This window comes from Nyctereutes procyonoides, unplaced genomic scaffold (assembly GCF_905146905.1).
Source record: "Nyctereutes procyonoides isolate TBG_1078 unplaced genomic scaffold, NYPRO_anot_genome, whole genome shotgun sequence".
In the NCBI taxonomy this organism is placed as follows: Eukaryota; Metazoa; Chordata; class Mammalia; order Carnivora; family Canidae; genus Nyctereutes; species Nyctereutes procyonoides.
Genome location: NW_026575025.1, coordinates 12238369 through 12259862, shown reverse-complemented (window position 1 = coordinate 12259862; position 21494 = coordinate 12238369). Strand labels below are relative to the sequence as shown.

The 21494-nt window shown below is 56.6% G+C and overlaps 2 protein-coding genes across 7 annotated transcripts in view; one reads left to right on the top strand and one right to left on the bottom strand.

The window, feature by feature from the left end:
- Positions 1 to 21494, bottom strand: part of MACROD1 (mono-ADP ribosylhydrolase 1) — a 150880-nt gene that overhangs the window by 83292 nt on the left and 46094 nt on the right.
- Positions 1 to 21494, top strand: part of FLRT1 (fibronectin leucine rich transmembrane protein 1) — an 86062-nt gene that overhangs the window by 54241 nt on the left and 10327 nt on the right. For all 6 annotated transcript variants that reach the window (XM_055312374.1, XM_055312398.1, XM_055312356.1 and 3 more), the window contains one exon: positions 11710 to 12649. The gene's annotated coding sequence lies outside the window, so the exon portion shown is untranslated. The remainder of the gene's footprint in view (positions 1 to 11709; positions 12650 to 21494) is intronic.

The following is a 21494-nucleotide window of genomic DNA, read 5'->3' as shown; positions in this document are numbered from 1 at the left end:
AAGGCGAGGGCAGGGCCAGCTACCTGCAGGTGTCACTGGAGGGGAGGTGCAGGCAGCTTGAGGGCTATGCAGCCCCAGGCCTGCCTGATCCCTGACCACCCATCAAGGCCCACATTCTGTGGCAGAGGCATCATAAGATTAAAATGGGGACCGGACTGAAAAAATAAAAAATAATAAATAAATAAATAAATAAATAAATAAATAAATAAATAAATAAATAAATAAAGTAGGGCCCAGAGAAGCGGTGGGTCTCTCCCCGCAGGCGGTTCTGGGTTTGTGCTGTGCCCAAGCTCCCAGGGAAAAACCTAAGGGGCAATGTGCATGGGGAAGAGACCTGTCCAGCAGTGGCCTTGACCAGAGTCTCATCCACGGGAGCCTTAGAGTAGAAAGTGAAACAGAGTAGTATCTCCTGGGGTGTGGGGGCAGGACCTGGCCTCTGATCCCTCCTGGCGTGGGGAGGGGGAGTGAAGGGGAGACAGCTGAAGCCCTGCGCTGCCAGCACTCGCAGTGCCCAGTGGAGGGCTGCAGGGTGCCCTGCGGTCTCCACAGAGTCTCCAGCCTGCAGGGCATCTGCCAGCGTTTACCCTGCTGCGGAAGGAGCGGGCTATGATTTGGATGGAGTTCATAATTTACGTAGCAGATTTCATCATGTTTCATGTTCTGTCATGTTTTCTGCCATTACAATTTTATTCTACTCTCCGGGGACGTTAGAACGTGACAGTGGGATGCTGCAGGGGAGGAGTCCCAGGGCCAGGCCGGGATGATGGCTGCAGGCCTGGGGGCAGGCGGGGGCCGAAGCTTTCCCGAGTGCGTTGGTCTCAAGGGTGACAGTAATGACAGCTGACTTATATTTGTGCCTGGAGTGCCAGGCTGGCCCTTCATGCTGCCTGTATTCCAGCATGGCGCTTCCCTCACTACTCCACCTACTGGATGTGCCAACTGATCGATGCCCGGAGGTGTAACACCTGGGCCCCAGGTAACACAGGGGTTGGAGCTGCATGAGGGGCTCAACTCCTGACCCCTGACTCCGGGCTGCTGACCACCTTCGGGCAACAGCCCTCCTAACCCAAAGAGCAGCTGCACCCCAGTGCTGCACGGTGGCCACAGAGGCCCAGAGTGGCAGAGGGCTCATCCAAGGTCATCCGGCCCTGAAGCGCTGTCCCTGTGCCTGCTGTCCAGCCCCTCTTCCCTGTCCCGCCTGGCCTCTGGCCTCTCTCTCAGACTGAGCCCACTCTGGGGACTCCCACGCTGCTCCCACCTCTCCAGCCCTCTCTCTGTCCCCAGCTGACCCTAGCCACACCTGGGGAGGCCTCAGGCTCCATCTTCTGCCAGGAGCTGGCTAGAAACCTGCAGACAATGGACAGGGGAGAGGTTTCCTGGAGCCCACTCTTAATTAAAGGGGCTCCCTCCTGGGCAGCCCTGGTGGCTCAGGGGTTTAGCACTGCCTCCAGCCCAGGGCATGATCCTGGAGACCTGGGATCGAGTCCCACATCAGGTTCCCTGCATGGAGCCTGCTTCTCCCTCTGCCTGTGTCTCTGGCTCTCTCTCTCTCTCTCTCTGTGTCTCTCATGAATAAATAAATAAAATCTTTCAAAAGGTCGGGGGGGGGGGGTTCCCTCCTGAAGGCCTCTCAAGCCAGGGCCTATAGCATGCCCTGGTGTATTCAAAAGGCCTGCCTGGGTCCTTCCTCTGCTCCCTACCCACCAGAACATGGGACTACCCCACTCCTTGGCCTGTGTTAGGGGCAGGGGATGGTCCGGGGGTGGCTGGTGTCACTGAGCAGGGCCAGCCCCCTCCTGGCCCTCGTCAGAGGCAGTGTGACCATCCAGGGTGGCTGGTGACACTCCACATCCTCAAGACCAGCCACCTAGAGAAGCTCTGAATAGAACTCTAAGGAGGGCTCCAACTTCCACCCACCGATGCCTCCCCTTTTCTTGTCTTGTCTTTCCGCCTGGCTTTTAAAAAAAATTAAACACGGATGGTTTCATCTTGGGAGAATTAGTATTCCAGGCAGGGCTGGGGGATGTGATTAGAATGTCAAGGCTGGAGCCTCAGAGCTGGCAGGGAAGGGAAGAGGTGCTGTGCCTGGCGGGGGCCCTGGGTGGGGGCAGAGGGCTCTGACCTGCCTGTGAGGCATGGTGGGCCTTCCAGGAGTGGCTGCTTCTAGCCCCTCGATGCCCTTCTCATGGGGAAGGCTGAGGCTGACATGGCCGGTGGGGCTGGCAGCAGGTCCACGCCCAGAGGAGGAGGAGGAAATTCGAGGGCAGCTTGGGGCAGAGACTAGCCAAGACATGTGGCCCTAGCCCAGCTCATCTACCCCATCCAACCCCCTTCTCATTCGGCTCTCATTTGCTGAATGTGTGTGCTTACTCTGTGTCAGGCACTGAGCTAGGTGCTGGGCACTGCAAATGGCAGGGACACACTTGTCCTCAACCACTGCATGTCACTGGCACAGACCACTACCTGGTACACAGCAGACACCCACCAAAGACCGGTTAAATGAACATGTGAAGCATTTCCCAAAGCGTGCTTTGAAGAATACCTAAGTCTTGGGAGGTTACCAGGTAGCTGCTGGAGCAGACAGTTAAATTGCTACCTTTGCAGCAAGACTTCTCAGAGCCTTTAACATGCTCATGGGGGTGTCTGAGTGGCTCAGGCAGTTGAGTGAGGTTTTGGCTCAGGTCATGATTTCAGGTGAGGGATTGAGCCCTGAGGTGCATTCCACATTCAGCAGGGAGTCTGCTTCTTCCTTCTTCCTCTCTCTGCCCATCCCCCAACTCATACCTGTGCGTGTGCTCATATTTTCTCTCTCTCTCTCAGAAAAATAAATATATATATAAATACAATGCTTATGGCTCTGTGAACCTGGGGGGAGGGAGCTCCATCCAGCCTACAGCCTCCACCTGTTTGAGCACAACCCACTAGTCCCTGGCCACACAGGAAATGCTCGTGTGGGCATGGTGTATGGGCACAGAGCCGAGACAAGAGAGGGTGTGCACTCAGGTTCCATGGTGGACTCACTGTGTGACTTGGCCAGGCTCCAGAATATCTGTTTCCTCGGGTGGAGAATCGAGATGGTCATAACGGCCGGTGGCTTCAGCAAGGTGACATGTGAATGCTGCCTGCCTGGGACTTAATACAGGCTTTGTATCATTCACACAGAGCACTTCGCTCAGCGAGCCCAGGGCTGTCTGCAGAATTCCATCAGGTTAGCCATGTCACTGCTGCTGACACCGTCTGTGCCCTTAAGAGCTCACAGCCGAAGCGGGGAGGAATACACTTAGAGTCCAAGGTGGACAGTGCAAGGACCAGGGTCGGGGGAGCCCCGAGGAGGGTGGATGCTGAGCAGGGGTGAATCGGAGGAGTGGCAGCGTGGCCTCAGGAGGAGGCCACAGGGGAAGGAAGCCTGTGTGTTTGCCTTCAGCCCCTTTGCCCAGGGTGGTGGTCTGGGCCATCTTTGGGCATCTCTGTCTAACACCAATGTCTTCCTTGATGGAATCCCTCTCAGTACATCCATCCTGGTCTTTCTAGATCTCCAGTCCTCCCAGAATAGGCTAGTCTTACTTCTTTGGGTCAACTGTCCAGAAAGCCAAGGACAGGAGAGTGCTGTCTTCCATCTGCCCCTTGGTCCCTGCCCAGCCCGTTCTACCTGCCCCCTGCCCCTGCTCCCACTCCCCGGGCCTCCTGGCCCTGCAGCAGAGTTGTGCCTGCTGTGGGGTCCTGCACCGAACAGGGCTCCTGTTTGGTCTGATCAGCTGGGGGGCAGAAGCAGGTAAGGATCAGGCCGGAGACGACTCCCTTCAGGGCACAGCACAGAAGCTGGGCCCCTCTGTGTCTGCTCCAGAGAGCCACCTTGTTCTGCAGACACAGAGAAGGCCAGCTGATAGCGAGCAGGGTGCCAGGAGAGCCCGAGAGGCCAGGGACTTCCTGAAGGAGGGGACTTGTCAGGCTGAATTGAAAGGTAGGCTCTGGGAGTGAAAACTCTTGAGTCACCTAGTCTGCCCCCATCTGACCGCAGGGAGCCTGGCACAGCTGTTTGGTCAGCCTTCCAGGGACAGACTCCAGATGCTGAGCAAGGGGACCCAAGTGCTTCCCCAGGGTACACCCAATGCCCCCCACCCCCCGCTGCCCCTGGGCCTGCTTCCTGGGAAGTGAGTGCCTGTGTTTTGGTGGCCATGGGTCAGGGCAGCTCCCAGGCCTGCAGCTCCCAGGCAAGGCCAGGCCCTGAGTGCTCCAGGAGCAAAGGTGCCAGAGGCCTCATTAGCCACAGCTTCAAAGAGCCTCGTTATTAACGACAATGCACTGCACATCCTTTCTCTTCCTCCCTCTCTCCTTAAGGCAGGCTCCCAAATGAAAAGGAAAGTATACAATGAGCAGCAATGAGGAAGCCTCAGGACAGGCAGGCGTCTACCCTCGCGGGGCGCATGAGGGGTGGGCTCCCTTTCTTCCTTTATTTTAAATAGTCTCTCTTTTTTCCCTTCCTCCTCATTCAGCTGGTCGCTCAGACTGCGCTTTAAGTCCTTTTGAAGTGTTACAACCATTTTCTCCTCTTTCAATTAACAAGAAAAGGAAGCTAATAGCTTTCTGAGCCACTCGCTGTAAATATTAACAAAGTCTGGCCGCGTGGCCCGGGCACATGCAGTGCTGCTCTGGGCCGGAGAGTGTGTTTACGGGAAGGAGGGGAGGGTGGGTGATTTCCAACACGGAGATGAAAATCCCTTGGCATGGGCTTCCATGGTTCAGGGAAACCGGAAAGCTGGGGGAGCCAGGCGAAAGGGCGCCTGTCCCTAGGGGCCAGAGGATGGCATAGCTGGCAGGAGGGAGGTAGACATTTCTGGAAGAAAAGGCAGCTTCTGTCAGCTGCACACCCAGGTGACTTGGATAGCCCAAAGCATGGCCTGGAATCCCTGGCTTGTGGCTTTCAGTGTGGTCAGTGGTAGAGGTCTTCACAGGACTGGCTTTTTTGTTTTTAAAGATTTTATTTATTCATTTGAGAGAGAGTGAGAGAGAGAGCACGCATGTGCACAAGCAGGGATAGGGGCCGAGGGAGAGGGAGGAGCAGACTCCCTCTCCCCAAGCAGAGAAGCTGACTTGGGGCTCAATCCTAGGACCCGGAGATCATGACCCAAGCTGAAGGTAGACACCCAACAGACTAAGCCACTCAGGTCCCTGGAGGACTTGCATTTGAACACAGTGGCTGGGTACTGATGATCCACCAGACCATGGCACCTTCCTCTGTATGGTGTAGAGCTCCTGATGGACTCTGAGACTGAGGGAAGGAGTGGGCAGAGGAGGGAGCCAACAACTCCTTGAGCAGAGCCTGGGTTCTGAAAGGTCCTTGGCCTTCTCCCTAGAGGGCCTGCGGCTGTGACCCCCCTCACACATACACACACATACACCCCATGCCTGCCAGACACACCAACAAAGCTGCTTCATACAGGGGCTCCAGAGCTACCCCATGTAGGCCCTGTAGGGCCCGTTTCACAGCCAGGGTGGCCAGAGACCCCGTGTGAGAGCACAGAGGCACTGCTGGCCAGGTCAGAGCCAGTCTCTTCTCCTCCAGACTCAGCTGAGGGCCCAGGTGTGGGGAATTCACAGCCACTGTTCTGCTAGCAAAAGGGGGCCAGTTTCCTGATAAAGATCTGGCCTTTGCTGGCAGCACCATGCTCCTGGCTCCCAGGGATCCCCCAGGGCTAGGCATAGACCCTTGTGTGTAGGAGCTGAGTTACAACAAGGCCTGCTAGCCAGGGCCAGGCCAGTGAGCAGCTTCCCTCCCGGGAGCCAGCAGGCAGGGGGCCTCAAGTAGGCCTGGGCCACCATTCTTGTCCTGTCATGTGTGGGCAGGCTCCGGCCACTATGCCTCTCCCTATGGGCAGACGGGCAGGCCCGTGGAGGGCTGTGTGCTCCCACTCCTCTCTGCCCCGCCTAAGCCTTCCCCTCCAGAGGCTGAGAGCAGCCATCAGGAGCTGCCTGAGGCTGGCCCTGCCCCCTCTCCCACTCTTGCAGCTCTCCTGGGCACAGGGGGGTCCTCCTGCCACCTCCCTCTGCTAAGGGGAGACTTCCAAGGCATGCAAGGACTCCAGGTACCAGAGGTTCCTTCAGATGCCTGCCTGCTCTTCTGTCTTGTTGCTGCCCAGGGACGATAATACCCACATGGTGGACTTTCCAGGCCCCACGGCTCGGCTACACTGTTGGGGCAGCACCCTGAGACGGTGCGGGGGACAGGCTCCCAGGCACATGGCAGACAGTAGGTGCCAACAGTCTAGGCCGGTTGGGTCCCCGGGCTGCTCTGCCAGGCCAGCACCAGGAGATGGGAGTGAATTCTAGACCACCTCTGGCCACAGCTGCCCTTGCTCCCCAGGTCCTGGCTTCAGCCCACTCATGGAGAGGGAGAGAGGGAGGGAAGGACCTCCCAAGGAAGAAATCTTTTCTCCAAGAAGCTGTCCTAGAAGAGCAGCCCCCTGGGACTCTGTAGCTGTTGGCCTCTCTGCTCTGGGCCCTGCCCGCCCTCAACACCCCCTCACTCACCTTCCCCAGTGGTCTGTCTCTGAGGGTGGGTGCTGGCAGGGGTCCGGGCCTGCTGGCCAGGCAGCAAGGGCTCCTGTAGTTGCCCACAGACTGGCTCCCACACCCATTCCCACACCCAACTGACAAAGTCTGGGTTTTGTCGGGAAGTGGTTTAATTAGCGGAGTGGAGGCTTGGGGGTTCGCACTGTATATGCAGGCTCTCTCGCCTCCACCTCTTCTCACCTGCTCTGGGGTGCCGTGCTGTAGTGCCAAGCCAGGGGGCCAGAGTGAGTGAGAAGAGGGCAGGAACAGGGCAGAGAGGGAGGAGCTGGAGCCTCCAAACATGCCCTCCTGCAGAGGCCTGCTGCTGCCCCCGCCCCAGGCACCCAGAAACACCCCCACTCAGCCAGGCTCCAAGCCCCACGGCAGGCTGGCTGTGCATGGTGCTGCTTCAGGCCACCACCCTCTAGCAAGGAGAAAGGGGCGGGAGTGCACTCAGCCTCCAGGCCTGTCTTCAGGTAGCCTGCCTAGCCATCCCCTTCCCCTGAGCCCCAGTATTGCCTACCCCCAGCCCAGGCCCCCACCCCTTCCTGCTGCTGAGGACAAGTCCCAGCTTCTCACTGGGTCCCTCTCATGTACCTCACGCCCTCCGATTCTCCACGAAGGTCTGGTCATGCTTCCTCCTGCCTGAGTACATTCCCTGACTCCCCACTGCCCTCAGTGTGAAGACCAGGCCCCTCAGAAGAACATTCAAAACTCCCCCCAAGGCCAAAATCCCATCTCCCACTTCTGCTCAGATCACTGTCTCCACCAACTCAGAGCTTTGGGACACCAGCCTTCTCACCACCAAGCCCTCCCACTCTGAGCCACTGCATATGCTGTTCCTTTACCCAAAGTGCCCTTCCTGCCCCACCACTACTGTGCTGGCTCTGATCCAGGAGCAGTCTGTACTCCCAAATGGAAAAGCTCCCCCTGCCCTGTGGCTCCAGCCCCCAGCCCTCTGCCCCTGGAGAGAGGGATGTGGCCGTGACAGCTCCCAGGTCCGTGCTGCCACAAGAGAGGAGTGACCCACACGCCGTGGTCACTGTAGGGAAAGAGGAACAGGCCCTGTGGATGGCCGTCCTGGCGGGAGGAAGTCAGCAGCCACAGAACAAACTCTAGGTTTGAGTCACAAAGAGCCTTTTTATCTATACAGGTCGGATACAGATGCTGACCTCAGCCTGGAAGTCCTGCATAAAAGAAAACCCTGGGTCTCCTAGCTTGCGCCAGCTTTGACCTGCTTGCGATGATCTAAACTCTGCCCTCTTTGCCACAGGGCAGCTCTGCCCGGGGAGCGGGGGGCAGGTGTGTTATTCATTCAAAATGCCACTCGACCTAAGTTACCAGCCATAAAGCCCACCTGGGTTTCCAGCAGCACATACCAGCCATCTGATTAATGACACACACATAATAATCCATCCCTAAGAGCCATAGGTTGAAATGAAGCAGGAGGGCTAATTGCTAATATAGGAATTAATATCAGCGAGTACGGACCATCAGGGCAGCTAGAAACTGCAAAGCTGGAGAGTTGTTTCCAGTTCGGGGGGAAGCCCTGAGGTCGAAAGGTAGGACAGGGGCCCTAGAAGACGGACAGGCTAGGCTGGTGGTTGGGAGAGACCCAGCCTCACCCACCTGCCCCTAGCTTGCCACTGAGTTCACATGTAACTATCATGATGTGGGAGTCTGGGGAACCCCAGAACCCCAGCACAGTGTTACCTTCACCATCAGGCCCCCAGTGATGGGTCTGGGCAAGGCGGGTTTTTGCCACCATAGGGCCCTGTGTGGGTCACATACTGTGGCCCTTCACCAATCAATGGCCTTCCCACTAGACTTCGAGCTCCTGGGATTCTCTGGATCCCAGCATCTTGCATGGTGCCGCTGGGAGCATGACTGGATGCAGTACACATTTATACATGTTTACTGGATGGATGGAGTGGGGGAGAGAGAGATGGACAGACATGTAGATGGACGGAGGGATGGGGAGAGAGAGGGAGGGATTGATGCATGGATGGATAGATGGACAGATGCATGATGGGTGAATGGAGAGAAGGATGGATGAATGGAGAGACATGGATGGATGGACAGATGACTGCCAGGAGGGCCACAGGAAAACCCATGTTCCCTCAGTAAAGTGGGCCCAGGGGCCACCATGTGTTTGGTTAATGGCGGGTTTCTGTTGCACTGAGCCTCAGTGTCATGCAGAGTGAGGTGCACTGGCCCAAGAGTTCCAGGCCATGGATGTCTGTCATGCAGGTTGTGCGATCTTGGACAAGTGGCACCTTCTCAGGGTCATGGTCCGCCCTGCCTGGCCAGCTATACTGGGTTGTCCCAAGGCTTAAGAGAGACAGCAAAGCAGAGATGACCTGGAAAAGGATAAAGCGCATGCACTATCCCCTTGCAGACAGTGTATGTGTACGGGCTGATCCAGCCAAAGTGGAGCAGCGTAGACATGTGGGATTGTGCACTTGGCTTTCTATCCCCCTTTCAAATTTCTTTTAGTATGGTTATGGTGTTATTATTTATAACACAGAGTAAAATTGTAAGCATCTCAAGTGCATACAAATGGAAGCTTTTATTATGTTCACCCAAAAAAATGGTCCATTTGGCAGAGCAGAGACCTGGGGCTTGTGGGAACAGGGAAGCCGAGGCGAGGGGTGGTGGGCAGAGAATGCCCTGTAGGGGGAAGGGCCTACATGGCCAAAGTGGCCTGGGGCCCAGGAGGAGCTCCCACGGCTGAACCCTTGGGAACCCACAGATTCAGTTTGTCCTATTGACCACCCGCTCAATTTGACCACATAGAAAGTCCGCATGGAGCATTCATTCTGCATTGTGTGGCCTTGGCCTGCCTACACGATCCAATAGTGCACCTGCTGGGGTAGGTAGATGTTCTCCAGGAGGGCACATATTTTACATATTTATTCCTGGGCCTGGTTTGGCTCAATGAGCGCAGGTGGCTACTAACTATTATCACTACGCACCCACAATGAGCAGAGCTCACACCTCCCAAGCACCGCCAGCCAGGCCGACCCAGGATGGACAAAGTCAGACAGGCCCAGCAAGAGCCTAGTTTAGACCCCAGTTGTTTTTTTTTTTAATTTTTAAATTTTTATTTATTTATGATAGTCACACAGAGAGAATGAGAGAGAGGCAGAGACACAGGCAGAGGGAGAAGCAGGCTCCATGCACCGGGAGCCCGACGTGGGATTCGATCCCGGGTCTCCAGGATCGCGCCCTGGGCCAAAGGCAGGCGCCAAACCGCTGCGCCACCCAGGGATCCTAGACCCCAGTTTTTTAAATGAGAAAGGAGAGAGGGGAGTTCACAGGGTACACTTATGAAGCGCCTACTGTGTGCAAGGCACTGAGCCAGGTACTGGGGGATCTTCCTCAGACAAGCAGACACAGTCCTTCCTTTCAGGACACTATGGTTTGTGTGACCATGTACCCCAAGGAGAAGGGGGCTGCAGGAGGTGAGGGTGATGCTGGGTGGACCCCTGAACGAGCGGGGACTGCTTGGGGGGAGGGCCTGGGGAGAGAGGGCTTGGGGCATGCCAGGGACTCCAATGTACAGGTGGGGCTGTGCCATGTGGGGCTCCAGAGGCTGCGTAGGAGCCTTGCCTTTTTATCCCAAGGGCTGTGAAAAGGGCCTGGTGCCAGCAGGATAAAGCTGCCCTCCTGGTTCCTAACTTCAAAAGCAGAACTTAGGCCGTTTCTCTATCGTGGGGGATCAGCAGCCATGGCCGGCTGGAGCCTCTGGGCTCCGAGGACACTGCCAACATTCTCTCTCCATACTGTGGCCCAGCCACCTCCCCTCCCACCCCTCAGGGGTACAAAACAATTTTCTCGCCCTGGCCAGGGAGTCAGATGACCTCACTGGATTGTTTCCATTTCTCACTTTCATAGAGAAATTACAATTTATAATCCGATGAAATCACGCGGGGCTAATAGCAATAAGAACCCACGCCATAGCCATCAGTCACCCCTCACGCAGGGACTATTCTGTCCCTCCCTCCTGCCCAGCCCCCTTACCCCCGCCCCGCAGGGGCCACACCCTATCTGCCCACTGGCACCTCAGGGCCTGGCCACACAGGATCCATGGGGCTTTGCTGGTTCTTGTACCTCTTTCCTCCTGGGGAGGCTTGTCCCAAGATTCCCCCACTTATCCTGTCAGCCAGGTGAGCCTCAGCCTGCACTCCACCCCTAGTCCCATGTGCACCCCTGCCAGGCTGGACATCCAGGGGGGCAGTGCGCTCCACCCCTGCCTGGGCTCTGGACTTCTAGATATTTAGGCACCCCTAAATATCCTTGGTTTTATTTGTAACAGCCCCAGACAACAAGCATTTCTCAAATCAGCCACCTTCAGCCCAACAAAGGAGAGTGCCCAGATGCAGCAGAGCCCATCTGGATCCGATTTCAAACCAGAGCTCACACTCTCAGATGTGTAATAAAAGCTCTTTTGCAAAGAGGGGCTCCCGCAGGGGGAATGCGGACACTGGGGCACTGCAGGGCTTCAGCACGCCACGCTAATGAGAGGTGATCGGAGGGCTTGGGTTTTGTTTTGGATTCTGAGGAGCAGCCAGCCCTGCCTCCGGGCCTCTGTGGAAGGGGTGGATGGCCTCTGAGGGCACTGGGGGCGTGGAGCCCTGACCCTGGCCTAGGAAGTGGGGCAGCTGCAGGATGGAGGCCAGGGACTCTGAGACCTAACTTCGCTTCCCTGCTGCTCCCGCTTCCCATGGTGAGGGAAGGCAGTGCTGCTTCTGGAAGCTGAGGCCGAGGTGGCCCAGTTGGATCCTTTGAATGACATTTTAGCAAGAGGAGCAGGTGCTGGGGGAAGTGGAGCCAGCTCTGGGCCGGGCAGGCAGCCCCTGCACAGCCAGGAGCCCTCAGAACTTCATGTCTCTTTCCGATCCCTCCTCCCCAGCGAAAGGAAACTGGGGAGCTTTGAGGAGGGTGCTCTGCATGGCCCCCTGTTTGTTCTCTGAATTTGAGAGGAGAAGGGAGATGATGGAGAATCATGCCAGCCCCCTCCCAGCTCACTGGAGAGTGGTGTTCAAGAAAGCGGGTTCCAGAGGGATGGCAGGAGAGGGGGCCATGCAGCCCCAGCCGCCTGTCCCTGCGTGGCTCCTCATTTTCCCGGCCTTAATCGCTTGTATTGTTTTTTGGCAGGTGAGGAGGCAGGGAGTGGGTGAGCAGAACTCTTTTTTGGACAGACAAGACCAGGGGGTGAAGCGGGACTAACTTGTCCCTCCCCAACCCGCCTCCCGAGCAAGAAAACCTTTTCAACAAACAGGAGAAGCCAAGCAGGACTGAGCACGCCCCCCACCACCCCCCACCCCCGAACATCTTTCCAAAGAGAGGCCTGACAGCTCAGTGGCGCATGTCAGCAGCTCCAGCCCCCGTGAACGTCTGAACTCCTCAGCGGGGTAATGGACCCCCTCCCTCCTCCCCACCGGAGACACAGCCTGAGTGGCAGGAATACAGATTCTTTGGAGAGTGGCTCCCCCTCAGCTCTGTCACGCAAGAACGCTCTCTGCACCGGAGCCCATTCTGCCAAGTGACTTCAAGGGATTAAAAAAAAAAAAAAAAAAAAAAAAACTTGGTGAAGAAAAGAGGGTAAAAGACACGCAGAAGCCTTTCAGAGGAGGTGGCCAACAGACAAAAGGGCAAAAGTTGAAAGAGGACAGTGAGAGGCCACCTGGGCAGGATGGACCCCAGGCTCTAGGGCATGCCTGGGGAGCAGGGGCCCAGAACCCCTTCAGGCTGCACGCAGGAGGCCCTGGCCTGCAGGGAGTGCCTCTACGGGCCCCTCGTGCCCACCCCTCACTCCAGGGGCAGAGGCCAGCTGTGCCTGAAGCCTACCGGACAGAGCATGCGACGCCAGCCCTGCAGCCACGTGTGAGCTCCAGGAGCCCGGCAGAGCAGAGCACAGCGGGGGTCTTCCCCGCTCCCCGGGGGGGAGCCCCTAGCTCCACCCAATACTCCAGCTCTGCAGCCTGCCCCTGAGTGCCGGGGCCACAGGGTCGGAATGTGAGTGTCTTCAGGTCCACCTCAAGTGGAAGCATCCAGAACAGAGACCCCAGCAGGCTCCGGGGCTGCAGCTCAGGAGGTAAGGCAGATGTGGATGGGCTCTGGGTGGCCCAGGAAGGCCCAGTAGCTCCTAATGCCCAGAGACAGTGTGGCGCATGAGGCGGCTGGGGCCTGCTCTCTTTCCAGCTGGGTTGCACTGGGTATCACAGACCTCCCCAGGTCTGCAGCTCCAGCCCACCCAGCCCACCCAGAGTCAGGCAACTGACAGTTTTGCTTGCTAGGGGATGGGTCTTTTGCTACCCAGTGGCCATGCTTTACCCCCAGGGTGGGTGGGCCCATGGTATATGGGAGTACCCTTTTCTCAAGTAACCTTCTGCCCTACCAGACCCTGTTGCTCCAGAGGAGAGGTCTCACTTTGAGCCCCTCTGAGTTCTGCCCAAAGGGGGCAGTAGTGAGGCCTCGGGGGAGGCAGGACCTTTGGTGACCTAGGTCACTAGCCATGGCACCTGCTGCCCTCCAACTGGAGGTAGTCCCTCCATCTAGACTGCCCCTGCCCTGCTCGGGAGGACCAAGGGTGGGGTTGAGCCAAAGCCACCACCAAAGGCCTTGTGCCCGCTGGCCTTGGGCAACAGTGATCTGGCTTGCAGTCCAGCCCCTCTGTTGGTGAGAGTGGCAGGCTGGCGTCCCAAGATCACACAGCAGGCCAGAGGGCCCCTCCTCCTCACTGGAGCTGTGGGCTGCTGGCGAGCTGCCGAACTGCCGGGGCCGGTCAGGTGGGGAGCTGGGTCCTGCGGGGGGGGGGGGTGCCCACTCTTTTGGGCTCCCCCGAGGCCAGGAGGGAGGGCTCATACTTCTCCAAACACAAATCCCAGGCAACTTCTAGCAGCAGCACCCAGGGCAGGGTAGGGAAGCCCCAATTCATTACCAAGATGGAAAATGACACTTCTTTGCACGCTTCCCCAGGAGAGGGGCTGATTTATGACTGCGCCAGGGCTCGGGACATTCGTCAGCCCGGCGCGACGCGCACGCCGTCTGCGGGGGCATTAATAGCCGTGTTATTAGCCACCGGCGTGAAAGATGCCCTGCGGAACGGCTATTTGCTGTTATTTATTATAAAGGCGTGCCAGCCCGGCAGCAGGGCCGACAGGCGTCAGGATCGCAGGGAGCCCGAGCTTAGCCCCTGCCCACCTGGCCTCCCCTTGCTCACTCCTACCATGCATCCCCCACTATCCAATCATTTGTCCCTATTTACCTCCCAGCCCCAGGAGGGGCTGGGGAGCAATTCCTAGGGCCCGCTCCTGCTCCCTAGGCCTGCACCCCTAATATTTATGGAGAATCTGCTCAGTGTGGGCCTCTGCCTCTGGTGAGCTGTGGAGCTTCCTTCCATCCCAGGGCAGAAAAGCAAAGAGAAACAAACCGGGGGCCAAGCAGATATGGGTTTGTGCCCTCTCCCTCCTGTTGTACACAGTGTGACCTTGGGCATATCCCTTCCCCTCCCTGAATGTGCTCCCTGTTTTTGCACACTGGGAGTGCAAGCCCTGCAGGGCAGCGGCCAGCTGGAGGGGAGAGGAGGTCACGAAGAACTGAACATGCAGCAGGGGCTCCCCTGGCCAGCCACTGCCACTAATGGGCCCCACTCCATGGGGCTAGAGGGGACTGCAGACCTGCTGGCAGGGGAGGCAGCCCCAGGAGTCCCTGTGTGAGCTGGATACTGTGCATCATCATCCCCTCTGTGCCAAACCTCTGGGAAAGGCTTTGAGGGTTCAGTGCCGGGAGGAGGAGGGTCCTGGGCTGCTGGATCAATCCCTTCTGCTCTCTGGGCCTAGTTTTTCCTTCCCTGTGAAAAAAGGCAGATAATCTCCAAGGTCCTGCGCCTCCCCCATTCCAGGGTCCTGAGGACAGGGTCCACCCTTGTGCATATCTGTGGGGTGGGAGGGAAGGGGCCTTCTCTAAGAAAATGAGGCTGGCCTCTAATGCCTGGAAGTAGATCTGCAGTTGGGCAATGCCAGGTCAGCCTCTCCATGTCAGAGGAGATGAGCAGCGGGACAGGCAGGAGTCTTCCTCAGGTTTCTCCCTCTGGGGCGGGGCACAGCCCCCTGGGCAACTGAAAGGGCAGGAGAGAGCACTGGACAGCGAGTCCAGGCCTGGGGCTGTGTCTGGCTCCTCTACCACTGGCTGTACAATTCAGACCAGTCAGTCCCTATCCTTTCCTGGGCTGCCGTGGTAAGGGCACCTGGCTGGCTACCACTTCCTGGGGTGGGGCTGAAGGGGTGCCAGCCTCCCTCTTCTCCCCCTCTCCCTGTTTCTAGGTTTCTAGAAACCTAGATTGGCAGGGGCCTTCCTTGGCATCTTTATTCACTCACTCATTCATTCATTCACCAGATGCTTATGAGCACTCCTGTGCCAGGCTCTGCTGGGCTGGTGAACGGGACAGAACAGATCCTGGCTTAGAGGAGTTTACATTCTAGTGTGAATGGTTGGAGAATCCACTCATGATACATGATTGGGGGAGGGCCTCTCCAGGAACAGGGCAGTGGGGGGGTGCACACAGCCCCAGGGGGCTCCACCCCCAGCCTGCTCCCAGCCTGCTCCCTGCCTCTGCTTCATTATCAACAAACATCACCATCCCCAGTCTCTCCTGGTCACCCTGCTCCTCTCTCTCTGCCCCTGGCTGCCAGGATCCTGCTGGCTGCTCAGAGGCCCAGCAGCCCTGACCCTACAAACCCCTGGGGTTCCCTCCCGGCTGCCCTATTTCTTCCTTCCCTCTGCCCCCCACCCCAAATAAAGGCCCTCCAGCCCTACTTCTACCTTCTGAAACTCCCCTGCCCTTTCCTTTTTCCTTCCCCAAAGAAAGGAAGCCGCAGTCTAGGCAGCTTTACTAAAAAATGCACACAGACAGACAGAAATATCAGGTGTGGGAATATCTTATTCAATAATGTGGGGAGAGAGAGAAACAAAATTACACGTGTCTCCTTTCATCCCCCCACCCCCTCCTGGCCCCGAATAGTTTAATATCGAACCCTGTTATCAATATAATTAACCTCCTAAGACACAATTTTAAAGTCTTATTTTTGAAAGGGATTTGCATTCTCTGAAGTTCAGGACATCCTGCCGCCCGGCACCGCCCAGCCGGCCTACGCCGTGAGGTGAACTCGAGGTACATTTTTAGTGGATTTGCATACCTGTCTGCAATTACTGCTAGTGATAACAGCTGATGCATAATGCATGCAGCATGAAATTAGAAAAATAATTAACTTTAGGTTTTAAAAGAATCCTCTACCACCATCACCCTAGCCCTCTCCCCCTTCTACTATAAGTTTTCAGTGGCACCAGTGGATGAGAGCAGGGGCACTGTTGTGCAGGGCAGGCTTGGAAGGGGCTCCAGGGTCATGGCAGCTGGCTCCCTGCCAGAAGCAGGTGCCTTCAGTGGGCTTCGGCTGGCCTGGGCCCGAACTAGGGCTACGAAAAAGTGGCGCTCACACAAAAATGCCAAGGTCTCCCCCCTGGCCCTTGGTTCCCATCTGGACCTGCCCAGAAGTGCTGCCTGCTGCTAAGACTAACATAGCTTATCCTCACGAGACCCAAGGAAGTGGATCATTTATGGTCCCATCTTACAGAGGAAGGCCTGAGACCTGAGGCTACCCTCAGGAGGGGGAGCCGCTGTACTGAGCCCAGGCAGGCCCCCTTGGCTGTTGGCCTTACAGGGGTGGGGGTGGAGGGCTTGCTGGAGGTAGCAGCAGGGGAGCTTTTCCCAGCCCCCCTGCCTTATGGCCCTCCTCCTGTGCTGCTTGTAGCTAAGCTGGGAAGGTAGTGCTGCTGGTGGGGAAGAAAGTGTGGGACCCCTCGTTAATTTAGACAGAGGTACGGAGGTGAAGCTCCCTGCCTGGTAGGGGGAGACCATGGCTCCTTTCACTCTAGTTTGCCCTGTACACTTTGCTCCTGCCTCAGGCCCCGCTCTTCCAGGAAGGACCTGAGGACCTGGCAAGGTTTAGAGAAAGCACACTGAATTCTTGTTGCTGAAGAGGGCCGGCAGCAGGGACACAGGAAAGGGGAAGGCGAGGGGCTCCCTGGCTCAGTTGTTTCTGAAGCTCCACCAAGACAGGTGGGCAGCTGCGCTGAGTGGGTCACAGAAGCACCTCGGGGTCCCTCCCCGGGACAGAGTGAAGCAGCCTTTCTTTCTAAAACCACTCCTGGTCCTGTGCTGGGCACTCCACACAGCCCCTCTCCTGTTGTCCTCCCCAGAGAGTGGGGTTCCCGGCAGCTCGTTACAGATGAGGAAGCCAAGGCCCAGAGAGGCATCGCCACAGGCCACTCAGCCGAGAACTGGTGAGGCCAGGTTCGAACTTAGCTTTGTTGTCTCTTCCCTGATTCTAGTCCACATGCTTCCATCTCGGGGTCAGCACCACCTGGAATACTCTGATTCCTAAAGTGGGGGCTGAGACTGCCCCCCCCCCACTTCAGGGGACCAACCCAGCATCAGGACATCCCTTCATTGATGAACATGAGGCAGCTGGGGGCTTGGGGGTATGAGGAGGCCTGCCCTGCTTTCCCTCTCCTGCCTGGGACCTCTAGCTCCTTCCAAAAACACGCTCAGCCCCCTGGTGTGCTCATGTCTAAGGGTGCGCCAAGAACCTGAAGCAGTAGACATCACATCCTACCCAGCATGCCAGGGCTTGTGCTGGGCCTTGTGTGCTGGGTCTTGTGTCCTCTAACTACCCTCACTCCAACCCCCGCTCCCAAGTGGATCCCCCAGCAGTCCCTGGGCCTCTGGCAGCCTCCAGCTTGATGGGATTTGGGGAAGACACCAGGCCAGGGGGTCTCCAACAGGGAAGCACTTCCATCCAGCTGGCAGATAAATATCTCCCACCAGTGAAGTGGTTGTAAGCAAAGCCAGCATGGGGTCAGCTTCACAGAGGATCAGAGAAAGCTTGGGGGTGGGGGGCTCTAAGCTGAGGTCTTGGGGAGGAGTAGAAGCTGGCCTGGCAAGGTGTGAGCAAGGGAGGGTGTACTGGTGTCCCGTGATCATGAACAAAGGCCCAGAGGCAGCACGAGGATGGTCAGGGCCTTCAGGAACCGGGGTAGGCTGCCTCTCAGACTTCCAAGGGGACCGAGGCAAGAGCTGAGCTGTGGGCTGCACCCACTCACACCCCTCCCTGGGCCTGGAGAGTTAGTTCCTCATGAGAGAGAGATGCTGGAGAGCAGCCCAGGGTCACACAGAGTGGTCCTGGTGTTGAAGGGCCAGCTCTGTGCGCCCCAGCTGTAGGATCAGTGCTTCTACCATGGCTTGGGGTATGGGGGTGAGGATACACAATTAGAAGGAGTGGGGACCCAGCATCACAGCCATTGACAAGGAGTCCCTATCAGAAGCCTGGAAGTGGCAGAGGCAGGACTCAAACCCAGGTTTCTCTGTCCTAAGGACAGCAGGAGCCAGTGACTGATGGAGAATGCCAAGAATGATGCCCCAGGTCCCCCCTTGGCAAATGGGGGCCTGTATATATGTCCACCCTGAGCCCCCTCCCTGCTCCCTTCCCCTGCCCCAGAGGGCAGGATCGTACTGTCAATCACGGAGCTGGCAGGTCAGAACTCCATCATGCTGAAGTCTGTGGAATCCACAAAACAATTAAGTGACCCCCGTAAAAGACGGGCGATTTACCAGGTTTAATGTAATGGCCACATAAACCATCAAACACACAACAAAGGAATAAAAAGGCCACCTGGCCCCCGGGCAATTAAAGGTTCTTCCAGAAGGTATGCTCTCTTCCTCCCCACCCACCCCCCAAGCTGTGCCCTGCTCTGCAGCCTTGGGGAAGGGGCGGTGGAGGGGAGCTTCAGCCAAGATGGATGAGGCCTGCAGACAGGGGAAGGGAAAGGCCTTGGGTCCCTGTTTCCCACCTGCTTCTTGGTTATCCATCAGGCATCTCTGAAAGGTGCAATTTAGACTCTATTATGATGCCAGGGCTTCTGGAGGCTGAGGGCTGCGGCCATGAGCTGAGCGGGCACCTGGAACTAATGTGTGTGCCAGAGAATGTGGTGGCTGGCCTTGGCTTTGGCCTTAACAAGTCTGAGCCATGCTCAGGACACTGCCCCCACACGGCCAAGCCCAGGCGCCACACGTACCCCATGTGCCAGGTCTCAGCAATTGACAGGTCGGAGAAGGCGTGTGTCCTCTGACCAGATGCTGGGGCCCTTGCTGGAGGAATTCAGACTGGACCTCTGAGACAGAGGCAAGGTGGCCTTTGAGCAGACCTGAGCCTTCCTGTCCCCAGCACCTGCCCCAGCCCCACCTCTTTGCTCCTGAGCATCTTGAGACGGGATAGCCAGGCTCCATAACCTTCATGTGTACACGATAAGCCCACACAAGTACAAACATGCCTCTGTGAAGGGGGCTGGGTGAGACCCGGCTGGCTGGTCCCCCGTGTGCCTGGGTTTAACCTGTCCTCTGAAGGCCGGCATGTCCAGGTCTATGCAGCAGCCCCATTTTGAGCCTGTCCTCTTGCGTAGTTTGGGCCAGTGCCCTTCTCAGTCCTAAATGTAAAAAGAGATGAGGGGATCAGTGGTCGGATAAAGGCCAGGCAGCCTGGGATGCCCATGTTCCAGCCAGATTTTATAGGATGACTCTCGCTAACACAGAGGAAGGAGGGCAGACCAGCGTGCAACAGGGCTCTGGAGGCAGATGAGAGGACAGGAGTGGGCCAGGGCCACCAGGTCAGGGAAACAAAGCTGACAGCTAAATCCCCCGAGAGCAAGCTCAAGTGCAGGAAGCAAAGATCCTCTCCAAGTCCCACGGGGCAGAGCTGTGAGTGGGCTCAGGATCCAGAGCCTGGGCCAGGAGATGAGTTAAGGGAGCAGCCAGAAATAAGCAGGCAGTGTCCTCAGCCCCTCCAGCCAGCAGATGCTCAGAAAAGGGTGCCTAAGCTGGCTTCAGGAGCCCAGAGTTTTGGGCAAGGTCTCATCAGGCCCCCTCTCTCTCGGCTTTCCACGAGGCCTTGTCCCCTCTGGCTCTGTGCACAGACCCCATGCACCCTTCCCATTTGCCCTCACTTGCTTCTAGCCAGCTGTCCTCTGCCCACCTCATGGATGAAGCTTCCTGCCTGACAGGCCCTGAGCGCAGCTAGTGTGTTAACCATGGGCAAAGCCTGAGCTTACTCCAGGAGGCCTTGGGGCTGGCTGTCCAGAGGCCGCAATAAATGCAAATGGGGCATGAGTATGTAGGGGGCAGTGCCTGGAGGCATTCCTGCCTTGCTCAGCACCTCGGGTGGTTGCTGATGCCAAGCCACACCGGGCCTACATAAGCCCATCTTGATTACCTAAAATTTCATCAGGGACATTAAAACACTAACTACCCACCAGTGCAACCAACACCCCACAGAGAAGGGCATGAGATGTGGCGCCCCGAGCCTAGTGGCCAAGGTTCTGGCCTGGGCTCCTCCCCACCACTCCTCAAGTGGTCTTGAGTGCATTAATGCCTCTGAGCCTCAGTTTTCTCATCTGTTAAGTGGGAAGAGGAGCATTGACGTCAGGTTTGCTGGAAGGGTTAAATGACATAAATGCTCATAAAGCCCTAGGAGCAGTCTTTATCATAGTGCGAGCTACTGTCCTGCCAGAATGGGATCCCAAGGGGCTAGAACCCAGGCTGGCTCATGAGGGGTGTTCCACAAAGATCTGCTGAATGGCTAAGATGGATAGCTGCATGGATGGACAAGTAGTGGATGGGTGGACCGATGGATGGATGGAGATAGAGAGGCTCTATCTCCACTATCTAGGAAGACCTGGCAGAGGAGGGGACATGTGAGCATGGTCCTGAAGGATGAAGAACAGTTTGCTAGGTGGAGAGGAGCAGTTCTGCAATAGAGACAGACAAGGGAGAGGTTTGACGTTGGATGAGAAATGGAGGTAGGTGTTCAGTTCCCCAGGTGGGCCAGCTCAGGCTAAGGGAGGCAATGGTTGTGTCCCACCGTTGAAAAGCCTTCATGAACCTAGAGTTACATGGCAGACCTTTGCTGGTTGCACAAAGACACCTTCTCAACTGAGGTTGAAAGATCATTTCTCTTTGATTGTTTTTTTTTACCATTATGAACAGCAAAATAATATGAGAAAAATCTATGCAGCAATTTTTCCATTTCCAAAAACCGAAACGACACCTTGCAGCCAATTCCCTTGGCATGGACCCCTCCCTCCTTTTATTTGCATCATTTCTTTAAATGCAAGAATACAGATAATTTTCTTTTTCAAAATAGCTGAAAGCTTCACGATTGGGGAAGGGGGCAAGTGTGGATTAATTTCCCACACGACACAGAATGCAGAGCTAGGGAGGGCACCTCAGATAAAAAGAGTTTTCTGTAAATACACAAGAAAGTGATCCCGTTGACACCTCATTCTTCTGTCTGTAAAATGCATGAGTGACAAACGGGACATGTTTTAACACCAGACAATGAAGCTCCTCGCTCTCCACTGCTCACCAGTGGCAATGCCAGGCTTCTTTTTTGCAGGTTCTACTGACACCCCCACCCCCACCCCCCTTCTTTTGAACTCACGGGCCTCTCACAGAAACGAGCTTCTCCCTCAGACCCTGGGTACAAGCCAGATAGGGATGCGAGTTTCTGTTCCAGTGAGAAATGGTGGCTTTGAATCCATAAAACACGCCTTAAATCCATCCCATCAACATTGACCAGCCACTTTTTAGCATTAGCCATAAAGACTGGCTTAGTGTGAAGTCTCAAAAAGAAGAAACAGAAACCACGGCGTGGCTCTCACTAAATTAACCTCACCCGAGGCTTGAAATCACCATCCGGGAGCCGAAACTGCAGCCGCCTAATTCACAGACATCTTTGCTCCTGATGAGATTTCGCATTAGCCAGATGTCGTTAGAGGCTGACCTCAGCCCAAGGATCGCCTGCAATGTAAGCCTGGCACAGAAAGGGCTG